The following is an 18,668-nucleotide window of genomic DNA, read 5'->3' as shown; positions in this document are numbered from 1 at the left end:
TTATTCCTCGTGTATGTTACATAAGAAACCACAAACAGTTTTCCAGGAAGACAGTGGACCGTCTTGTCTCACAGAGGAACAAATGTATTAACATTTACGGCGATTACTTTACGTAATAAACAGCTTACTTCATTTTTCATATGCCTCACTTTCAATTTACTGCCGCTTATACCCTCCGCTATAGCGAATACTATAAAATTCTCGCATGTAGAGCGTATTGTAAGTGCGTGGGACAACATTCTACTAATTCTTTGGACATCGCGTTCAACAACGTCAGGTTACGACGCCACACATCCTTTCCAGTAAGGGTAGGGGCAGGGGCAGAGGCAGAGGCTGGTAGAGCGATTGTCGGAATTGTACCATCAAACGGATTAATTTTTTAAAATATTTTTCAATGACAATCTTGATTCACGCTTCCAAAGATTATAGACACGACAGCACCCTGTAGAATCACATACCACGTCAACACTGACATTTATAATTTACGTCCGCACTTAATGGTCGTGCGGTAGCGTTGTCGCTTCCCACGCCCGGGTTCCCGGGTTCGATTCCCCGGCGGGGTCAGGGATTTTTCTCTGCCTCGTGATGACTGGGTGTTGTGTGAAGTCCTTAGGTTAGTTAGGTTTAAGTAGTTCTAAGTTCTAGGGGATTGATGACCATAGATGTTAAGTCCCATAGTGCTCAGAACCATTTGAACCATTTTATAATTACGATGGTTTGTGAAAAATCAACCAAAGCAGCAGAATGATTTTATCCGCTTGGTTAGGCGGTAAATAAAAAATAAAATTTACTGGCAAGAGACGAGCCTCACGTGCGACGGCTTCACACTTATCACTGGCAGTATTTCAGGGCGCAAGAAGCAAGGCTGGACGATATGTTATCGTGAGAGGGCAGGTGCTTTCTCGTGTCGGCGGCCGACCTCGGTGAAAGCAAGAACAGCAGGCACGACCGGCTCTCTCCGTGTGCACCAAGATTGGTGCTCCGACGCCGACGATCGACGATCGCGTCATGCCGGAATACTGTTAACAACGTACGCCAATGAAGTACTCATCCATGAAGCGGAAAGGGATGTCTGAATCCTACACTAGCTCACGAGTTCTTCGAAATTACATAGCTGGCGCTGTTATTTAGGCACTGAACCACTGTCAGAAGTGATATTCAAATCGCCAATGTCCGTAGTGCGTGTAACTGTCAACTGATTGCTGGGATGGCGTCTTCTCTGAAAAACAGATTCGTTTCCTTCCGATTGGCCAGTACGATGCACAACTCCGTTGAATGCACGTAAACAGAACCTCTTTCGCAGCCTCACAGTTTAGATTCGCCATGAAAATACACCCCTCCCAACTCGTCCTCAGCACAATAATAGCACTTAGTAGTGCATCACCATTCCACGTGAAAGTACTGTGAAACTATTCCTCCTGTTCGCGTGGAAAATCGTTTGGTGCCATTTGACGGCTAACGTTTCTTATTCTCCTTTCTTCCTTGCCGAAGCAGCAACGACGACAGTTACGTGGAAGTAAGAAAGTCGGAAGCTGGGATTGAAGAAAGATGTGGAGGAAAACCTGTATTTGCAATGAAAGAATTTAAGGGAAGCCACCAAAAACTTAAATCTGGATGTCGTCATCTTCCGTCCGGCAATGTTTTAGCAACACTGTTTGCTTAGAACAATTCCTACACCAACGAATGGTTTACTATGGTTACAAGATCCTCACCAGTTACATTCCATTTCTCGTGGCCCAGGTACGACGGGAGGGGGGAAATACCCTGAACTGTTCCCGAACTCATACCGTGTTCCGTAATTGGAAAATGACAGCCTGAATTATTGTTGTTGTTGTTGGTGGTCTCCCCCAAGTGCAAAGACACATAGGGAACGAGCACTTAAGGTCGGTAGCAGGGAAGGCGAATGCTCGTCTTTGGAAATTTTAGAGTAGTGTAATTCATCTATAAGGGAGTCAATGAACAGAACATTTGTGCGACCCACTGTGTGTTTAGAAATATGAATTCGCGCCAGATCAGGTTAAAGAAAGACGTTGAAGCAATTCAGAGACGTGCTGTTCGATCAACACGCGATTACAACCGAAATGCTTAGTGAACTTAAATGAGATATCCTGAAGGACACTTTCTCGAAATACTGCTGACATTGATAAGAAAACTGCCATTTACAACAATACCTAACGATTCTACCGCCACCAGCGTACAGTGGGATGACAAAAATAGTGAAGGAGTATCTCCTAATATCGTGTCGGACATCTTTTTGCCCGGCGCAGTGCAGCAACTCTACGTATCATGGGCCCCAACCAGTCGCTGGAAGTCCCTGCAGAAATACTGAGCCATGTTGCCTCTATAACCGTTCGTACTAGCGAAAGTGTTGCCGCTGCACGATTTTGTGCACGAACTGTCCTGTCGACTATGTCTCAAATGTTCGATGGGGTTCAAGTCTGGCGATGTGGGCGGCCAAATCATTCGCTCGAATTCTCCCGACTATTCTTCAAACCAATCGCGAACAGACGCTGCCCTGAGCATAGTGCATTGTCATCCACAAAAACACCATCGCTGTTTGGTGACACGAAATGCAGGGATGGTTGCAAAGAGTCTCCAAGTAACCGAACATGATTTCCAGTCACTCATCGGTTCATTTGGGCCAGAGAACCCAGTGCATTGCATGTAAACACAGCAACCACCAGCTTGCACAATTCCTAGTTGACAAATTGTGTCCATGGCTTCGTTGTGTCTGCGCCACACTAACCCTATCATCAGCTTTCACCAACAGAAATCGGGACGCATCTGACCAGGCAACAGTTTTCCAAGCGTCTAGAGTCCAACCATCATGGTCACGAGCCCAGGAGAGGCGCTGCCGACGATTTCGTAATTCTAGCGAAGGCACTCGCGTCGGCCATCTGCTGCCGTAGCCCACCAACACGAAATTTCGCTGTCCTGATGGACACCTCGTACATCGCTTTTCTGCCGTTATTTCACGCATTGTTGCTTGTCTGTTAGCACTAACAACTATTCAAACGCAGCTGCTCTCGGTCGTTAAGTAAAGGCCGTAGACCACAGCATTGTCCATGGAGAGAGGTAAGGCCTGAAATATGGTATTTTCGGAACACTCTTGACACTGTGGGTATGTTAATATTGGATTCCCTGAAGGAAGGAGAAAAAAAATTTGGATCTGAGCACTACGAGACTTAACATCTGAGGTCATCATTCCCCTAGAACTTACAACTACTTAAACCTAACTAACCTAAGGACATCACACACATCCGTGCCCTAGGCAGGATTCGAACCTGCTACCGTAGCAGTCGCGCGGTTCCGGACTAAAGCGCCTAGAACCGCTCGGCCATCCTGACAACATCGGAAGTAAAATGTCCCATGCCTCTAGCTCGAACTACCATTCCGCACTGAAAGTCTTAATTCCCGTTGTGTGGTTATAATAACGTCAGAAACCTTTTCACACGTATCACCTGAGAATAAATGACAGCTCCGCCAGTGAACTGCCCTTTTATACATTGTGTACGTGATACTACCGCCAACTGTAAGTTGGGCATATAGCTATAAGACGACAACTTGTCGTCTAATGTAAGTTCTCAAATGAAATTTATGAATAAATTATATACCATGAAACTTTCTGGCAGATTAAAACTGTGTGCTCGACCGAGACTAACTCTGGACCTTTGCCTTTCGCAGGCAAGTGCTCTACTATCTGAGCTACCGAAGCACCACTCACGCCCGGTACTCACAGCTTGCCCGCGAAAGGCAAATGTCCCGAGTTCGAGTCTCGGTCGACACACAGTTTTAATCTGGCAGGAAGTTTCACATCAGCGCACACTCCGCTGCAGAGTGAAAATCTGCATTTCTTGAAATTTTATACCAATTTGAAATCATCCTCCCATTCATTTGCCTACAAATGTTCCTGCGGTGGCTTGCGGAGTATTGACGACGATTTAGATACATGAACTATTTTTCACTGAAGAACAGTAACAGACTCTTCAGACGACATTACACCTATTCAGTACAATGGATTTGGCTGCACTTTTGTTGCCGGATAATCCATGCTTGCTGCATTTCCGACCACTGCGCGTGGCGTGTCGATGCGAAGTGAGCTGTCGGGAGGCGGCTTGAGAGAGAGTAGTCGGCGATCGTCCTTGGGCGCTGACCGCTGCAGCCGCCAGGCGGACCTATTGCGGGAATTGGCGGATCGAGCCGACCACGCAGTCAGTGCGTGCACACGCCGTGAGCGGCCGGAGAGAGCAGCCACCGGTGCCAGCGAACCCGCCCAGGTGGCGTGATGCGTGCCGGGAAGGGAACGGGAATAGACGGCCAGCGCTCGCTCAGAGAGAGAGAGAGAGAGAGAGAGGTACTCTGCGCACGTCCAGGAACTGCGTATGTGGCAGAGGCGGCGCTGGGTAGATTGACGCACGGTGCGGAGTTTTAACTCGCCACACCACTAACTCAGCCTCCACAACCCATAAAAAAACATACTTTTGGTGATATAAAAGTTGGTAAGTATAACGTTAAGTATTTTGAATATTTTTCATGAATGGAAACCAATTTTTACAAATTGCAATTCAAATTATAATTAATTAAGCACTACAAATAGTAAATATCCTTAGTGTTAGGTTACTACCTAGTAGCTTAGGAGGTCCTTTTCTGCTGCAAATTTTGAAATCGCGGCATCGAAATCGATACGTTTAGCTAGATTATTTTCGATTGACGAAATTCCAAAACTAGACATTCGCGCTTCTGGCACAGTTTACCTAAGACAATACATCAATTATACTTAAGCACTTCATCACGTACCGGCGTGTACAAATTTTCTAACGTTGATACTTTTACACTTCAGTTGAAGACTGTAATTTGACAGCGACATACATACCTGATGATCAAAATGTCAGTATAAATTTGAAAACTGAATAAATCGCGGAAAGTTGACACACATGCTTGGAATGAGATGGGGTTTTATTAGAACCAAAAAAATTAAGACGTTCACAAAATGTCCGACAGATGGCGCTTTATCTGATCAGAATAGCAGTAATTAACATAAAGTAAGACAAAGCAAATATGATGTTCTTTACAGGAAATGCTCAATATGTCTATCATTACTCAACAATAGCTGTAGTCGAGGAATAATGTTGGAACAGCACTGTAAAGCATGTCCGGAGTTATGGTGAGGCATTGGCGTCGGATGTTGTCTTTCAGCATCCCTAGAGATGTCGGTCGATCACGATACACTTACGACTTCAGGTAACCCCAAAGCCAATAATCGCACGGACTGAGGTCTGGGGACCTGGGAGGCCAAGCATGACGAAAGTGGCGGCTGAGCACACGATCATCAAATGGCTCTGAGCACTATGGGACTTAACATCTGAGGTTATCAGCCCACTAGCACTTAGAACTACTTAAACCTAACTAACCTAAGGACATCACATACACCCATGCCCGAGGCAGGATTCGAATCTGCGACCGTAGTGGTCGCGCGGTTCCAGACTGCAGCGCCTAGAACCGCTCGGCCACTCTGACCGGCACACAACCACCACCAAACGACGCCCGCAAGAGATCTTTCACGCGCCTAGAAATACTTTTTTGTTCTCATTAAACCCCACGTCATTCCAAGCACGTGTGTCAATTTTTACCTCTCTATCTACATTATTCCGTAGTTTATTAAGTTTTCAAATTTATAGTGACTTTTTGATCACTCGGTATATACAAATGGCGGTAGTACCTCGTCCAGAACGTATGAAAGGGCAGTGCATTGGCGGGACTCATTTGTCATCAGGTGCTTTCTTTATGTTAGAAGTTGTTCGACGTGGTTATCACCGCAAAAAGGGAATCAACAGACTTTGAAAGCGGAATGGTGGTAGGTGCCAGACGCACGGGACATTCTATTTCGGAAAATCTGTATTCCGAGATTCACATTGTGAAGGGTGTCAAGAAAACAAAATTTCTTGCCAGTACCTCACCACGGACAACGCAATGGCTAACGGCCTTAACTACCGACAATAGCGGCGTGTACGTAAAGTTATTAGTGCTAACAGACAAGCCACAGTGCGTGAATTAGCCGCAGAGACGTGCGACACACGACGAGCGTATCCGTTAGGATAGCGGGGCGGAATTTGGCGCTAATGGGCTATGGCAGCAGATAACCGACGCGAGTGCCTATGCTAACAACACATCGCCTGATCATATAGACTGACCGCTAGACAACTGGGAAATCGCGGCCCGGTCAGGAGCTAGCTGGTAACAGCTGATCGTAGCGTTCAAGTGTGCCAGAGACCTCACGAAGCTACAGACCAAGGATGAGAAGGCACTGCGCAATCTGGTGGTGGCTCCGTAACGGTGTGAGCTGCGTGTACATGGAATGCACTGGTTCTTCTGCTCCACCTGAACCGATCACTTACTGGAAATGGTTATGTTCGGCTACTTTGACGCCATTTGCAGCCATTCATAGACTTCATGCTCTCAAACAACGATGCAATTTTTATGCACGACAATGCCCCAAGTGTTCGCAACTAGTTTGAACATTCTAGTCATTTCGAGTGGAGCCGGCCGCTGTGACCGAGCGGTTCTAGGCGTTTCAGTCTGGAACCGGGCTGCTGCTGCTGCTGCGGTCGCACGTTCGAATCCTGCCTCTGGCATGGATGTGTGCGATGTCCTTAGGTTAGTTAGGTTTAAGTAGTTCGAAGTCTAGCAGACAGATGATCTCAGATGTCAAGTCCCAGAGTGCTCAGAGCCATTTGAACTATTTTTTCGAGCGAATGATTTAGCCACCCAGGTCGACGAACGTGCATTCCTTCGACCATTAATGGGACATAATCGACAGGTTAGTCCGTACATAGAATACTTTCGCAATCATCGACGGCTGGAGAGGCAGCATGGCTTAACATTTCTGCAGGGGACTTCCAACGACTTGAGTCGTTGTCACGTCGATTTTCTGCCTGCGTCAGGTAAAAGGAGGTCCGACACGATATTGGCAGGTATCTCATGACCTGTCACCTCAGTGTAAACGATCACCCCTATTAGACTGTTTGCAGATGTTAAACGCAGTTTTTGTATCGGGACTGAGCACTGTGGCTGAAGACTGCGTTCCTTTCCAGTCCACACACACACACACACACACACACACACACAGACACAGAGACACACAGACACAGAGACACAGAGAGAGAGAGAGAGAGAGAGAGAGAGAGAGAGAGAGAGAGAGAGAGAGAGAGAGAGAGAGAGAGAGGTATGGGGGAGGTTATAAACGGTACCACAGCCAGGCGCGCCCCATTGTTCGAGGGCCACTCCCTGGTTCCTAATTGAATGTCCGCCCCGCCCCCTATTTCTCCCGACGCGGCAGCCACCGGCAAGACCACGATCGTGTCGTAAAACTGCTCGAGAGCTGTCTGCTCCACTTTGCCGCACGTTCGCCGTAGGTCGTAAATCAGAAAAGAAAGTATGGCGCCATCAACTCGACTTTGTTGTCCGACCGCACTATCTGATTTCTAAGAAGATAAAACGTTCGATATCCCCGCTGAAGGATCGCCACCGCAAAACCCGACGAAAAAGGACAATTCTGTACATTATGAGAAGCTTTTCTGAAGCCGGCCGCGGTGGTCTCGCGGTTCTAGGCGCGCAGTCCGGAACCGTGTGACTGCTACGGTAGCAGGTTCGAATCCTGCCTCGGGCATGGATGTGTGTGATGTCCTTAGGTTAGTTAGGTTTAAGTAGTTCTAAGTTCTAGGGGACTGATGACCTCAGATGTTAAGTCCCGTAGCGCTCAGAGCCATTTGAACCTTTTTTTTTTTTTAGCTTTTCTGAACTAACTTTGTGGTATCGTCAAGATATCGCTGTGCCACACCAAAGTCAGCAACACATATCGACGCCACAGATATCAGCAAGGTCTCAATGCAATCCGCAACGATATATTTGAGACGCTCCTAAAAACCAGGTGTCCCTCTTAGCACAGCGGCGCCCTGGAGATCAATATAGTGTAACACTTAGCCCCAATTCGTGACATCAGAAGGGATCAGCAGGTACAGTGTACAAAGTTGTTAAAGTTTCTGATGTACTTTTGTTTTCTGAATGTTTAACATAGTATCTAAAGAACACTTGCTTCAAGTGATTATTTGCTAGTCAATGAGTTTTAAATTACCCAATACTTCTATGGCAAAGGGGTGTGAGTTACAGTTCATACGTGCCATCCCACCGAGCAATCAAACCACAGTCATGGCTAGATGAGAAGTTCTGTCCGTTCACAACAAGCTTCTAGCCTGCAGCTCCAGCGACATACGTCTATGTCACATACATTAGACTTCAGATTCATTTGAGGATTGTGGCAACAGTAACTCGTTCCGAGTAAAGGATCTGTTACTGGCAACCGATTCTTAGTTTATTTACACCGTCCGAATACGTAGTGGACGCTAAATGCATCCGTGGTATTCAGCTGTGTGGCATGATTTTTGGCCCCGAAACAAGGACAAAGCCATTGGCTCGCAGTGGTTATTCTAGTGACCTGGTTGACGCATTGAGCAACACTAACAAGATACAGATGGCGCTCCCGACTTAAAAATATTACAATTCAAATAAATACAGGAAATAAATACTTACTGGTCCTTTTAGAAAATTTTTACGTCCAACGTTCTCAGCCCAACCCTAAGAAGTATCATTCTCATAGAATTTTTACACAAGTAATGAGCTATGTATGTAAATAACTTCGTTGAAGCCTGTCTAGGTGTTCCTGAGTTACGCTTGTTTGTCACTCCCATACTAAGCAGCAGGTGTTTTACGGATGTTTCACTGTTTAATTCTTTCCAGATAGGAAGTGACGCAGGTGCCAAGTTTGGTAGAAATTGCTTCAGAAGTTACAGAAATGCTGGTATCATGACTTACCAAACAACTTTTCGAAAATAACTCGTCAGAATTACCAACCAGATTTGACGAGACCGCTACGTTCGCAGTCCTATAGCATGTAGCTTGGTAACGATTGATTTTCAAGGAAGCTGTCCACAGTGTCCTGGATTTCCTGGTATCGCCAGATCACACTCTCGCCCGCACATTGCAGAGGGCAGAGGCCTTGGCTGGAAAACTGCCACGAGAGCATAGTTCAAATGATAACACGGTAACAGTAATTTTAATTGGCAATACAATGTATCAACATATTAACGATTGTGTTTGGGCATTCTGCAACGCTGGTCCCCCCCCCCCCCACACACACACACTAAGCCCTTGGCTGTGAGATGCAACATAATTGAACTTTTTGAACACGTTTAGTGGCTCACAGCACCTAATACTATCAGAAGAGTGAACCTAATGCTATACTGTAACGAGCCAAATTGTCGATGCCTAGCGAATTCGTACAGACTCCTGTTGAACCTCCACGTGATGTGAACCATCGCGCAGTCAATTAAAAAGGTCCAGAAGCCAGTAGTGGAGACTCACTGTTGCCCCATTGCTTTCTGCGATTCTTCACAGCAACAGATTACGCTAGCAAGGGGCGGTAAATGTTCCCTGTCGAAGGAACCATCCCAGGATTCGCCTTAAGTGAATTAGGGTATCACCAAAGACAAATACGGACCGCTGTATGGAGATTTGAAGTGTCATCCTCTAGAATGCCCAATGCGCCATCTAGCTCCATGACAGTGAGGGTAACATGCACAACCACTTATAAGATTTCATAAATCGTGTGCATTTTCGGATTTTCACGGTGTAATGAATAATTTAATACATTTTAGACGTGCAGTAATGCAAGTGGAAGATCTGCAACTTTCAAGGCTCAATGTCCGAAATTAACCTTTTTTGAAATTAGTTTCGTGGTGAATGTACAAGAATCTTACAATCCCATATCTCGCGCTAGAAGCATTAATGTTAAAATCGGCCGAATAGAAGATGATTCTTATTTGTTGTTCTATGAACACCCCAATCCAGAATAGAAACATTAATATATCATAAATTGACACTAAAGCAACGTCTTCATATAGTCAGTCCTTACTATATCAGCTGGTTGTAGCAGCTGCAGTTCGTTCAGGTGGTAACTGGAACTGCCTCTAATTTTTCCGAGGATTTTTTCCTTCTAAGATGTCTTATGAAGCTGTTATCTATTAGTATTTGTTCAGTATATTTTCTTCTAGTCCAGGATGTTTTGTGGCTATTCTCCACTTTGCTTTATTTTGTTTCCTTCTCTCGTTTCTCTAGAGTCGACGCTTCACAAACGTAGCTTCAAAAGCTCCAAATAAATTTATTGATAAGTTTCTTTCTGTATTAAGGTGGGGAGACGTTAATAAATAGCTAATATTTTTAAGTCTTCTTAAGCCATAGTAATTCTTTTAATATCAATTAGACTTACGTTACCTGTTACACGTCCTAATTAGCAAAATTGGTTTACTTGCGTTAGTAAAGTTTTTCCCATCTTAGTCTGTGCCATTACTGGTCTGTCCGATTTATCTGTCACGCTTATTTTAGTCTTTTTTGTGTTTATTTTAGACGACCAAAATATTTTAACACACTTTTCGCATTTTCAGAACCTGCGAAGACTACCACAATTAATGTTGTCAGATCTCCAGTAGGCACAATTTTAGAACCTGTAGTTGCTGGTAGAGTTATGTCACAACAGAAATTAGGAAATATTCACGGAAGCCGGGAGGCGGCAAAAGTAATCCGCCGCTGTGCTTATGTAAGACCCTCCGAAGCGCCGGTAGCGTAACTCTGCGAATAGTTACGTCATCTTGCAGAAGCGACCGCTAGTCGCCTGTCAGCTACACTACGACCGATTGGTCTCCCGAACGCGTGGGCAGACCAACTGCTCGCGGAAAACGCCCTTGGCGAACCGACCTTCCCAGAGAATGCGATAATCGCAGCTTTCTACGGAAAGCAACGGCGCTCGCCCAAATCTGCCTCGTAAATAACCTGCGTGCGAGGCAGCTGATATCGCCGCGGCTCCAGGCAGACATGCTCTGTGTGTGCGCGTGCGCGCGGGCTTGCCTGTCACATAGATAGGCAGATAACTGCTTTTAACTGATTCCGTGGTCTCCTTGATAGATCGTGCCTAGAGATCAGGACACTGCCCTTCAGTTTGTGTTTTGTCCAACATATCTTTGGCAAGGATACGAAATTGGCTACCAGGTAAACCTTTTCGACACTTGGTGATCTGCTGTTTGCATGAAGTTGAGGAACACATTTCCTAAGAAACACCTGCCGTCTCAGTTTAAATAATATCCTGCTGGTGTTCAGATTTAGCACATTATGGGAACGAATAAAATTTATTAACAAGCTAATAATCCAAATCGAATGAGAGTAACGTGTTTCATTATTTGGTAACGAGCCAAGACTTTTCTAAACTTAACAGAAACGAATCGGAGGGAGAGGCGAGCCTGGGTAGCTCAGTTACTAAGTACTCTGGCCGACCGCGGTGGTCTAGCGGTTCTAGGCGATCAGTCCGGAACTGCGCGACTGCTACAGTCGCAGGTTCGAATCCTGCCTCGGGCATGGATGTGTGTGATGTCCTTAGGTTAGTTAGGTTTAAGTAGTTCTAAGTTCTAGGGGACTGATGACCACAGATGTTAAGTCCCATAGTGCTCAGAGCCATTTGAACCAAGTACTCTGCTCGCGAAAATCAAGGCCGAGTTCGAATCACATTCTGGTACGAAGTTAAATTTCAGAGTAAGTTTCACTGAGATGTGTTTCTCAGAAATAAGAATACCAGTTGCTGCACGCTAATTCACAATTAACTACAAGTTTAGTGAAAGAGGGAATAATGGATCTGGCACGGCCGAGTCTAGATCAGGAGAGAGTATCCGCGGCAGCATGTGTGGCGAAATAGACTCCCTTCTCACATTTGCTCCTCGATTCCAATCCACTTCTGCCTTGCACGTCAAGAGTGCAAGCTACACTATGAGCGTATGAACCAACCAGTGGATACTTCCCCGAGGACTCGCTGGGTAGCGGTTTAGAGCGTTGATCTTATTCGGGTTGTGCGGGAATCAAATCCCCGGTGAACTATCCAGTTTTTTGGTCTTCTGTGGTTCCTACACCTATTATGGCAATGCCACAACTCATTTTCTTACCACGTTTTGTCCCATTCAATATGTCCGTCACTAATCTGGTTTAAAATTTTAACTGGTGTGGAATATTAAAACTTTCCTCAACCAAATGAGGTTCGTCTTTCGACCACTGTGCATTAGTCGGTAGGTTTATTGTTTTCTACGTTGTTAACGTTTATAAAGGTTCTTTTGTATTAAGCTTTCAAATGTGAGTCCACATTAACCCATTGCGTGACTACCGTACTATATATTTTATGTGGTCGAGTAACATTTCAATTTGTTACCAACTTCGTCGCTGGACCCCAATCTTCCTTTCCATTTCGCTTTCTAGTTCCACGTTTCGCACGGCTTCTCTACACCAACTGAAGCGAATGCTAGGTTGGTTCTTTTAACGGGAACAGACGATTTCTACACTCGCCCACTCTTTAGGCACTTCGATGGAGACATTACAGTGCAAGCTGAAATAATGGATAAAGGAAAAATTCTTGAGCGGCTCATGAGTTATGCGACACGGTGGTAATCATTAAGCATAAAGGATTTGGTGTGCAATTCCCAGTTCGTCCCCTATGCTCTTCCTGTCCCTTGAGATGACTGGCTTCTTGCAATGCCTCGCGGATATACATAGTGTTATGACGTGCAATGTCAATTCAATGAGAATCACTGCCACTACCATTAACGGTGGGGTTTTCCGTGCTTTAAAGCGGGCTGTGTACGGGTACCAAAGCCTGGCAGGCGGCTTACTGGCTTGAGTCTTCCTCCCCTTTGGTTGCCACTGTAGAACAAGCCCCCCCCCCCACTCCACGCGTGCCTCTACTCAGAAACCGGTGCTGAGCCGAGGAGGGACCTCCGCGCACCACACCTTGGCCGCCACCGATCCTAAATATATTTCCGCCCCTCCCCCCCAGCCAACAAAAACATACCTCCTTTTGACATCCCCCGAGTCGCAACGACGCCTTTATCCTCCCCCAAGGGAGACCTCTCCCATTCGCTCCTCTTTTTTTCTTAGCTGCGGCCGAAAATCTGAACTCCAAGGTCGGCAGCAGCTCGGCTGATAAGACGGTTGGTCTGTACTACGAGAATATTAATAGCTCAACGATGCTTTTACAGAAAAGAAAGATTTAAATTCAGAGCTTATCATCCCGTCCATATCGAACTAATCACAGAACCGGTCACTAACTTTTTTCGGTTAACAATGATTAATGACACTAACCGCGCATACCATTTCCACATCTGTAACCTGCAAGTTAAGGAACCTCTGGAAAGAAAACAGCTTACAAGACAATGATGCACGGTAACTCCTTTCGAATGCAACTCTTGCGCTTTTAATGCAGAGCACGATGGATCCTGGAGAAGTGGTATATAGGTGTAATCTACTAATGTAAAAAAAAAATAACGAAAACGTTAATAAGCGAAAAAGGTCTAAAATCTTAAGCAGCATTTTTATCTTCTGTATGTCCCGCTGAGGAATTTTATAAATCAGACGTCTTAGGAAAAGTTCATGCATCAGTGTAGAAAGTGGGCTTGTAAACCCGAAGTCTACGGCGTATTAAATAAAAACCGTAAGTTGTGAAATATCGAAAAGTTCTTGTACAGTAATTGCAATGTTTCATCGTGGAGGGACCAGTCAAGTCAGTGAATTTAACGTTACATTTTTTTTTTTCGCGTTGCACGCTCTTCAGCGCAGCAACTAAGTGCTCTGTTAACTACGAGGGACTTATAACAATTAAACGGAACTTGATGTAAAAGAAAAACCATTTACAGAATTACTTATTACTTCTCAGTATTAATAAATTCGTCCAGACGGTGAACTAGTCTTTTATACCTGATGCAAGGATGACTGTCTTTAGAGTCACTTACCCGCAAATTCTTTGACCTCTGCGTTGCCTTTCATTTTTTCACTTGATTCAATGAGTGGACCAAACAAGTAAAAATCCGAGGCAGCCAAATCTGAACTGTACGGAAGATTAAGCACACCTCCCAACCTATTGTTTGAAAGATTTCTTTGGTCAGCTGGACGGTGTGAGCTAGTAGCAATATCAAGCATTTTCTTCGAGCTTCGCGACGTTTTTCTCTCATTGCCGGCTTTACTTCATTCACCAGCATGTCAGTAGTAACAGGCACTGTTTATTGCACGATTATCTTCCAGGTAATCGCGCAAGACGACACTTCGGTCATTACAAAAGGCATCAGTAGCTGAGGTTCGACTGTCTTTGAATTGTTCTAACCACTTCTAAAAATTTCTGCGGTTCATAAAATTTTCACCCTACTGTAACATCCCAGGGAAGGTTTTAACCGGCCGTTGTGGCCGAGCGGTTCTAGGCGCTTCAGTCTGGTACCGCCCGACCGCTACAGTCGCAGGTTCGAATCCTGCTTCGGGCATGGATGCGTGTGATGTCCTTTGGTCAGTTAGGTTTAAATAGTTCTAAGTTCTAGGGGACTGATGACCTCAGATGTTAAGTCCCATGGTGCTGAGAGCCATTTGAAATGTTTTAGCCGGATTGTTACATTCAAAAAGCAAAAAAGGCTCAATGAGATCCTTCAGTAAACGTGGAAACTTAAAGCGGACACGCCATCGTTAAACGCAATATTTAAGTTTTAATCAGAACAGCTTACCCGTCACCTTTTCTGGGCTCATTCCAGTAATGCCAACAGCCATAAAAGTGCTAAACTCATCCAGCATACTGTTTCTCTTCTACGTCAGTTCATCTCACTAATTATTGTATGTTCCTTTTTCATGTATACTTGGCAAACCATGGTGTTCTTAACGGTCCCTACGAGAGCTGCGCATAGATGCCTGTAGTATATTCTTTGATTCTTCAATGTCTTAAGACGGTTTTACAACTTTGTAAGTAACATATGGTTTGCGGAATGGTTGACGTTTATCTTCAAGGGTCTGCAAAAAACTTTCTTAAAAATTTACTCACGATCGTAAATTCTGTTGCATAAGCCAATCCCGTCAACAGTTGCAGAGTTTTAGAGCGTTATCCCGAAATACATCTCCGGAATCTTTTTTGTGGCTGCCAACCATCTTGCGCACTTTTGTGACCAATGTAGGGCGCCAGCAGCTGTCTGCTTGCCTGTCCGTGCGCCAAAGCAGCAGCAACGAGGCAGGCGCCCGTGTCGAAATCTCTGTTTACTTCCCACGAGCACGTCTAGGCTAGCTAGGTGATGAAACTGACCTATCACAATTGCCACAGAGCACGTGAACAGCTCATGTTCGGCCTCGCCAAATCTTTTATTTCATTAAAACGCAGGGTGCTGCAGTCAAAATATGTGACAGATTAATAATCGGGTGTGCCATGCAGCTACAATACTGTTATTGATTTTTGTTACTTTGGGATTGTAACATTTCATTCTGAATCGATGTAATCGAAGAAATTACTGTATCACATGTATAGATACATTATTAACCAGAAGGTTCGAGTACCACGGTGCTATGCTCGGTATGTTCATTGCGTTCCTCCGACTCGGGCGAGGGAGGGAGCGGACGGGGATGTCTGTAGTTTAAGGTGGGCCAAGAACCTCGATGGCACTCTACAGTATTCATACACAGTAATCATTGCAGGAGGTGAAAGTGGTATCTGACGGGAAACCATGGAGCTTCGGATTTACAGGCTCGCTTACGCACTAAGATACCGAGCCAAACCAATGTAATAAAAATGCCGAACCTAAGATTGATTTTCATGCATCACGCCCTCTAAGAATGTATACGACGAGTAATAATTTAGAGTGCCATGTCTATCAACACGAATTCAGCTCTTGAGTCTGCATAAATTATTTCTGAAGACAATAGTTCATAAATAAGGGCAAATAGTAAGGGGAGTGCGTGGGAGTTTTAGAATGAAACCACGCCCAAGAATTATTTCAAACTATTATTTACTTTTCTGTTAGTCCCTCACTTCAAAGTATTTCTGACACAGTACTGATAACCATTTTAATAAACATTATTTGCATATAATTAGTGAAGTGATCGTTACAACAGTCCACTTCGACATTTCATGGCGTGACAACTCCATTTACTGTATATTAACGTTAGTACTGAATTTTGTTTTCCTGCCGGTAAATCGACAAAACTTATTAAAATTTACTCTCTGGGAACTAAACATGCTCTAAATGCGAATCTGATCGGAAAGAGCAACATATATATCTGCCGTTGACTGAAAACATATTGCAGGTCATGATTAACATTGGTAGAAACTTAAGTAATCTTTGCACTAACGTCGATGATAGATATCCCGTTGATGCCGAACACCCAGCTGCGCTCTACTACAAAATAAATTTCACTACATGAATAGCGCGTTCACCATTAGCTGTAAATATAAACAAACGCGTCTTTAAATTGACATTAAAAGGCGAGCTTCATGACTGAAGAAACTACAGCGTGCTGATAGCGTGACTATAATTTACAAGCGATCACCGGAAACTTTATTGGATAGATGCAAAATGTTAAAGATCGGCAAAATAAGACAACAGAGTTGCATGTTTAGTTACATTTAGTTTCTTTCTAATGTCGTTGCAAAGTGCTCTAGATTGTACGGCAAGTGGGGACTTGTTAAATAGTTTTAAGCTAATGCCGGTTAGCTGCTCACAATCTTCATAGTTATTCTCAACAGTACATAGCCGGCGTTCATTCATTAGAGACCTCGAAGCTGGCCCTGGTGTGCACGTAGCCGTCCTCACATCACCTTGCAGTTTCGTAGAGGTCACGCTCGACTGACTTCCGTGTCGCGCAAACCACTCACTCTGCGTAAAACACGCCACTAAAATGCACGACGAGACATCCTAATTTACGATAACGTCTCTATCAAACAATGCAAAGTTTATGTATCTCTACAAAAAAAATTATGGCTAAACTTCAGTATAGGGCCGGCCGGTATGAAATTTGGGTCCTATTTTTCAGTACTACCAAAATTGTAAACAGATTAAAACACTCAAGAAAATGGCTATATTGTTGCTGTACGTTCCATATAATAATCTTAAAACCTGTCACAATTAATACCCACAGAACATGTGAATGAATATAAAAGTTAAAATCGATCTAACGGAATGAAATGATCTTAACGCGGGAATATCCACTATTCATCAAATCCCTAAACTGTGCGAGCAACTCGTTATTAAGTCTTATGATCATCTTAAGTAAAATTGTTAGTTTATCTTAACAGCACAAACTAGGCTATCTACGGTTACAGTAAATGGTTCACTGTTAAATTTTGATTCATAGCTCAACTTCTGAAGAATGACAACGTCAGTTCTGTAAATGCGCTTCTAGGAAAATACTCCTACTTTATCTACACATGAAAGTCCTGTGTCGTATAATGTTTTCGGTATATTTTTTTTTTTTTTTGTCTCCTACCTATTAGAGTTTGCAAGAGTCGAATACAATATATTTCTGTCTGTCTAGCGTAAAAGTTATGTCATTGTTATTGTCTCTTCGCTGCCCTACAGCAGTCATTACGTTATCTGTTGGAACTTCAAGTATTTGTCTTTAGTAAACCTATTCATAGTATATGTTCATAACCCCTGGATTAAAAATAGGGAGTTTAATGAAATGTGAAGTAGTTCTGGAAGCAGAAAACATACTTTGAAAATTTAACTCTAATTCAGCACTATTTCGCCTCGTTACAAGGATCAAGGAAGATTGGAGATTAATGACCAGTCGGTAGAGTTGTCGAAGACGGAGCACAGGGATGTGGAAGGAAATTGGCCGTGCCCTTTTCACAGGAACGTTTGCCCCCTTGGCCTGGGAAGATTTAGGGAAATTACAAAAAGGAGCACAAACTGTAATCGCAAATGAAAATTCATGGCACACAGTTACTTGGCACTGAGAGTCTGTACTTTAAGCTCTGGAAGGCTCGACTATATATACTGCAGAAATCGCCACCTACGACGAGCTTACTTCGAACTTAACTAATGCTAAATAGAATCTTGGGAGGGGCATAATGCACTGCTTTACCGGTTCTCCACTCTAAAGTCGTGAAACCAGCTGTAGCCGATTACAAAAGATGCCAACACACCTTTTTGAAGTTTGAAAACACCACTTAGCAGACACCGGTGAATTGGTCGCAACTGCTGTTAAGTGACACATCAGCAGGCACAGCTACCGGCACCCACCGGCTTGTTTACAAGCAACACTTTGCAGTTCTCGCTGACACAGCCGTCAACACTCGCTCATCACACTGGCAGAAACTGAACACCTCGTCTCTCGACTCGCAGCTCACACACACACTCACCTTTCTCTCGTGGTGGTTGGCTGTGGCGAGACGCTGTGGACTCCCGCGAATCCTCTCCGTTCCTTCTCGTACGAGCGTTGGACACTGACTGGCCCGGCCGGCTCCTTACACCAAGTTCTTCAGCCGGCTACGCGCGCAGGGCTGCCAACACTTCCGCTGCAAAGTCACTGGTCACTGGCGCCCGTCTCCCCGTGCCCAGATACAGCCGGCAGAATATAAAGTCAGGCCCAAGACCCTCGAGCACTAATGTCTCTACGTCGTTCCATCAAGCACACGCTGCCTAAAGCGCAATCGAAGACTGCCTAAATGTTTACCGTACGAATATTACAATTTGATTTGGAGCGTGTATAATTTGTAAAGACAAGAAATCCTCCATGAGGTAATCATGAAGCATGAAACAGTTTTCGTTTATGCACGGATATAA

The 18,668-nt window shown here is 44.5% G+C and overlaps 1 protein-coding gene across 1 annotated transcript in view; it reads right to left on the bottom strand.

Annotated features, from left to right (window-relative positions):
- The window catches only part of LOC126281478 (glycogen-binding subunit 76A), a 67,047-nt gene extending 48,613 nt beyond the window's left edge, over positions 1–18,434 (bottom strand). The window contains exon 1 of the mRNA XM_049980474.1: positions 18,245–18,434. The gene's annotated coding sequence lies outside the window, so the exon portion shown is untranslated. The remainder of the gene's footprint in view (positions 1–18,244) is intronic.
- Between the last annotated feature and the right edge of the window lie 234 nt (positions 18,435–18,668).

Source organism: Schistocerca gregaria, chromosome 7, assembly GCF_023897955.1.
Source record: "Schistocerca gregaria isolate iqSchGreg1 chromosome 7, iqSchGreg1.2, whole genome shotgun sequence".
Taxonomy (NCBI): domain Eukaryota; kingdom Metazoa; phylum Arthropoda; class Insecta; order Orthoptera; family Acrididae; genus Schistocerca; species Schistocerca gregaria.
This window is presented reverse-complemented; position numbering and strand designations above follow the sequence as displayed.